The sequence below is a fragment of the Polypterus senegalus genome, chromosome 3, assembly GCF_016835505.1.
Source record: "Polypterus senegalus isolate Bchr_013 chromosome 3, ASM1683550v1, whole genome shotgun sequence".
Lineage (NCBI taxonomy): Eukaryota > Metazoa > Chordata > Cladistia > Polypteriformes > Polypteridae > Polypterus > Polypterus senegalus.
Genome location: NC_053156.1, coordinates 181,835,445 through 181,841,444, shown reverse-complemented (window position 1 = coordinate 181,841,444; position 6,000 = coordinate 181,835,445). Strand labels below are relative to the sequence as shown.

Below are 6,000 nucleotides of genomic sequence, written 5' to 3'. Positions count from 1 at the left end.
TCATTTGTTGAACATGGTAGTGGGGGTGTTATGGCTTGAGCATGTATGGCTGCCACAGTTACTGGCATGCCTCTCTTCATTGATGATGGAACTGCTGATGGCAGTTGCACAATAAATTCTGTGATGTATAGAAACCTCTTACCTGCTCAAGTTCCAATAAATGCCTCCAAACTCATTGGATAGTTCATCCTACAACAAGATAATGAGCCCAAACATATTGCTAAGACAACACAGGAGTTTTTCTACATCCAAAGACAGTAATATCCCTAGGGTGTTGGAATTTATTGGTGAATATATTACATTGAACAGACGTTGAAGGTTAGAAACTAAGTGTCTGTCTTTAATAAATCCAGTTTGGTCTTGTGATATTACTGAAGGAAGCACTTTATCAGTCTTTCTAGCTAGAACTTGGGAGAGTTTTTTAACTTCATTTTTCAGAAGTGAGATTGGTCTGTATGATGCACATTATAATAAGTCCTTATTTTTCTTAAGAAAGACGGTAATTAATGCATGGTGAAAAGTTTGAGGTAGAATTTTATTGTCTATGGCTTCTATAAATGTTGGTTATAATCGGGGAACTAACTTAATTGAAAATCTTTTATAAAATTCATCATGGTAGCCATCAGGGCCTTCTGCTTTCCCACTCCGATGTTAGTTTATAACATCTAGTAATTCTTAGAGTGTAAGAGGTTTATCCCATGCCTCTGCACAGAGAGTATCTAGCTATGGTATTGGTAATGCATCAAAAAACACTTTAGAAATTGTGTATTGTGTTCTTTAAACTGAGTAGAATATAAGGACTTTAGTACTCTCTAAATAAGTATATTATATTTGTAGTGTCAATGATTTTATCTCTGTGTTGGTAATTACTGATATAGCATTGCAAACCTCTTGTTTGTGGATTTGTCAAGCTAAGATCTTATTAGTCTTCTCTCCATGTTCATAGTAATGAGGTGGCAATTTAAAACTGAGCTGTTCTGTTTCTTTTGTTGTCAAGAGGTTGAATTCTAATACCAAAGCATGTCTTTTCCTATAAAGTGCCTCATTTGGAGCCCTGCTGTGTTCCTGATCTATTTTGGTAATTTCACTGATTAACATTAACGCCTTCTTGGTTTTAATTTATTTTTCTGGGAGATATATGAAATAATCTGTCCTCTTAAACATGCCTTCAGAGTTTCCCAGACTATTTCTGCAAAGACCTCTGAAGATGCATTTGTCTCTTTAAGAAATAATTAATTTGCTTGGATATGAATTCTGTACAGTTCTAGTCAGCTAATAACAGGGGGTTAAGACTCCAGCTGCAAGATGAGTATGTTGGGTGTAGTGTTTTGAGCTCCATGATCAGAGGGGCATGGTCGGAAATTAAAAAAAAAAAAAAAAAGTATTCTCCAACTTAAAAGGTCTCAACACCAAGATAGTATTTTTACAGGAGACTCACTTAATAAGCAAGGATCAGTTTCGGCTGCAAAGAGATTGGACTTGCCAAATATTCCACTGCAGAAAACAATTTAATTTGTAGTATCAGATGTAGTATTTGATCCTGAAGGTCGATACTTGATGGTGATGGGAGATTTATTTAATTGTAAAGTGATTTTGATAAATATCTATGCACCCAATGTGGATGATATTGAGACTTCATCCAAAATGTATTTGCATCCATTCCATTAATAAAATTATAATGGCCAGAGACATGAATTATGTTTTAAATCCAGTCCTGGATAGGTCTTCAGATAAGAGGAACTTCGGCGTTGCATCTTACTAGAAAAGGCGATGGAAAAAGAAAAGGAGGCCGCAACATTGACAAGCTTCTGTTCCAAGACAGCCACTTCCCCAGGAAAGTAAACCGAGTCAATGTCAAGTGCCCTTTCAATGTAATAGAAATCACAGCATAGAGAAAAGTGTGCACGTTGCAATAGGTACACATGTCGTAAATGTAAGAAAGATGGTTCTTGCAGCACAGAGAACAAAAAGAAAGACAAATATATGGGTCATTAGGTATAAATTTATGGTCTTTGTAAAAGTTAGCTTTTTTTCATTTTTTTTCTCTCAATCACGATCGCGCTCTAACACCCCCATCTCCTCCCGCCCGCCTCTCCTGATCTGACTCTAAGTAACAGTGCCAGCGTAAATTCACACCCAATCTGACGCTGTTCCTTTTCAAATATTATTTCATTAGTGCGATAATGTTTTCTGATTTGTACTATTCATGTCATAAAATGATTTCTTCAAAATATCATATATATCTACATCTGTGTTTTTTTTGTTTTTTCTGACATCATAAACCATAAGGTGCATACTACCGGTAATTCTGCGTGAGATACAAAGACGGCAGATTCACCAGCGTTTGTGTGTCAGCTTTTATCCCTCCAGATCAGAGAATGTCCAGTTCAATTGCCTCAAAACACTACTCACATTTACAGTTATTCCCAGTTTCAAATAAAAACTAAAAGCGTCAGTAGTATGTATCGTGATCGTGAGTGAGAGAATAAAAGTAAAAAAAAAGGTAACCTTTACAAGTACAGTACTATAAATGTGCTCGGTCTGTTACAGACTCAAATCAAATGTATGTGTGTACTGTATAATATTTACAATAAGAGCAGCTCACTACTGAAAACAGCAAATATAGGAGGCAGTGGGGATCGAACCGGTGGCCCCTTGATTACAAGTCAGCAAATCTTACTGCTACGCCACGGAAGCTGTTGTATCATCCTTGAACCTTTTGTGAAAGTGTTCATTTGATCTTTGGACTTCAGGCTTCATACATTCTATAGTTTATTGCCTACATTTTGTAACATTTATTACTAAAATATGAAAAAGTTTCTGCTTTAACAATGTGTTTACACAGATTACTGTAGAAAGGGAACACACATGAAATGTAGTATTCCAAATAACAATCTATTATTTCCACTCTAAAACTCCAGCAGTTCACTCACTCCCAGATGATCAAACAAGGCACGAGCTGGGAGAACTTACTGAACGTTCTGCGACAGTGGGGGATGGAATAGCCGGCTGCTTGCTGCTTGTCTTAATCAGCACATTTACAGGACAAAGACGCTTACGGAGAGGTGCGAATGGATTTAAAGTGGGCCTGATTTACGAGTTTTCTCATAGGCTCTGGTAATTGTAGTGTTCAGGGTTAACTATCATTGTCGAAACCTTGATATACACGTTATAGTACAAACAGCAATGTTAACACGTGACACTAACTTTACTCGCTAAAACAGCTCCAGGATGCTTGCATTTCAGATATGCATTTAACTTTGTTTTCTTTTTCGATGAAGTGCTCCCACACTTTAGAAAGTTTCTGTTTCAATTTTTTTCCCTCTCCTTCCCCCACCTCTATCCGACTCGCCATTGCAACCACATTTATTTTCCTCTACATTCTTCTTCTCCTCAGACGTTCTTCTTTGTTGGTAGGCCTTTGTGCAGTCTTGACAAACAATAACAAACGATACTGCCCCCAGACGTTCAAGTAGTGCACTGCAGTTACAAAAACTAATGTGGTTCTTTGTGACTGTAACATCTATTGAAGTTCCTGTTTATGATGCGTCGACGATAAAAAATCTGCATCAACGATTTTTTCTAGTCCACGTCATTGATTATGTTGACTAAATGTTGCAGCCCTACTGAACAGTTACCAAGAGAAGAAGGATGTTGAAAGGGAAATGCAAGACAGAGAGGTGGAGATGGAGATGGAGAGAGAGCACCCGAACTTATGGAGTGAGGCAGGTGGTAGGGAGTGAGCCTCAGGGCCATAGAAACTGGAGATGGTGATAGGGGCTCTCCTACTGAGCACTTTCTTGAGGAGTAGGAGCAGCGGGAGATACATGTGGGGCTTGTCAGGTTTCAGTGAATGAAGTGAGGCAGGGAACAGAGCCCAGTTAAGAAAGTTGATTGCACCTGTCAGCGTGCATCACCTTACCTTGCAAGGTCCAAATGGAATAAGTGGAGGAAATGCCAGTTCTTAAAGGGGAGCATTGGGGCTCACTGTTTTAATAGTTTGTTTCTGGCATTTAACCTCATTGTTTCAATGGAATTATTTATTTATTTTTATTTATGCACTTTATTTTATGGATTTTTTACTTTTTGACATTTTGAAGCACTACACTATTTGGACACCTTGTTTCGTGAATTGTTTTTAATAAAAACACTTGCACTTTTCACCATCCCCTTGCTTGGTGTGTTTATCCTCATCTGCTCAGCTCATCCCGGTCATGACTATCAACCGTGTCAGGTCCAAGAGGCTCCAAGAAATGAAGAGGAGTCAAGGCACCAACCCGTACCCTCACATACACTTCACAAAGTCCCATTCCTCCAACATGCCTAGAGACAGAGCACATCCAAAACAAACAAAGCATCTGTGTAGAGAGATTAAAGTAGAGGTAACTAGTGGTAATAAAGTCCAAATACTATAAACCTAGAATATAATCTTGAAACAGTCCCGAAAGAATAAACCCAGGAAATGATATTAAACAGTACCCATGGAGAAGCAAATAACGTATGATACTACAATCCTAATACAGTAAACTAAGAATATAATGTTAAACATTCTCCTTTGAGGGGAAAAAAAAGACTAGTTACTTTAGGGTAACCAAAATGAGCATATATTCAGTGAAAGAGAGTATGATATTGTTATTGTAATTAAAATGTAAAAGTAGCAGAAAAGGAAATAGTATGTATAAATACGGCAAAAGTCTCATTGCGAATGGACCAAATTGCAAGTAGAATCTTCTTTGCCTTGCCAGGATACAACTTGTTTCATGGTTGTATTTCAAAGAGTGTTGGGATCAGTTTTCTTAGATCTTTTCCTGTTTCATCCAGAGAACTAAAAATACACAATTTGCCTTGAATTTTCACTTTCAATTTAGCAGGACACAAGAGGCTGTATCTGATTTTGGCTTTGCGTAAGCACTGTTTAATGCTGTATAATGCAGCTATTGAAGGTGAGAGAGAGCATGCACTGATACCGTGTTGCCGCACCCACCTCATGACAAACCACCTGGATTGGTACCCAAGTGCAGTGGGTGACACCTCAGCAACACAATGGAACAGTGTGAGGTTTTTTACAGTGGCTGGAGTGCCAATTCTGCCACCAACCCCCAAGTTGGAGGACCTGCTTGCAGGGCTGGATGCAGATTAACGTCATACCCAGGACAAAGCAATGGCAGGTACGGTGTAGAGTCACTTCTGGCATTTATAGGATTCGAACTGGCAACCTTCCGATTACTGGCACAGATCCCAAGGCTCAGAGCCACCACTCCAACCTGTTTAAGGTGAAAAATCAAGATAGATAAAAGTGTGGTTCTTTTCAAATATAATCTCTTGTTTCAGTCTGAGAAGCGACATCAAATTTACTTTAGTCGGTAGTTTGTCAAAACAAACAATAAGGCTTTCAGATTTTGAGGCATTTGATCCACATATGCAGTAAGCTGTTGATATCGTGGTGTCTGGTTTAAAGTCCTCTACAGTTATTTTAAAGAATAGTTCAGCTATGAATTTCACTGGGTTTGGACTTTCATGGTTATCTGGGAAACCATCAATTGTGATATTATTTCTTCTGTATCCATCTTCCAGCACAGTTAGTCTATGTCTAAGCACTTTGCATAGGATTTTGTAGCCATTGGTTTTTCGTCAGCAGTGGATGCCAGTTGCTCAACTGTTTCAGTACGAGTCATGAACGTTTGCTTAACATCTTCAAGCTGAGCACCAAGAGCTCTAATTTTATTCTGAATTTTACTTGCATTTTCCTGTATTTTTTCCTCAGTTTTTTCTAGTTGACAGCGTGGATATTAAAGCCATGCTCAGTTCCTGTGAACCTTCTGGAATCGACAAACTCTCCTGGCCCGACTAACTTGCAGTTTCGCTCCCTCTTTTGCTCTCGGCTGGAGCCGATGCTGCAGCGTCTGGTCCCGGGAGATCTGTTCTTTCGCCTCTCTGTTTCAGGTCAGTCTCTGGCATGCCGTAACTTGAACTTGAGGCCTGTTTAGGCTTTAATAAAGC

General features: G+C 38.8%; 1 protein-coding gene across 7 annotated transcripts in view; it reads left to right on the top strand.

Annotated features, from left to right (window-relative positions):
• The window catches only part of phf10 (PHD finger protein 10), a 216,634-nt gene that overhangs the window by 153,948 nt on the left and 56,686 nt on the right, over positions 1-6,000 (top strand). For 2 of the 7 annotated variants that reach the window (XR_005633000.1, XR_005633001.1), the window contains exon 8: positions 5,765-5,943. The exons of the other annotated variants lie outside the window; for them this stretch is intronic. The gene's annotated coding sequence lies outside the window, so the exon portion shown is untranslated. The remainder of the gene's footprint in view (positions 1-5,764; positions 5,944-6,000) is intronic. 7 annotated transcript variants of the gene reach the window in all.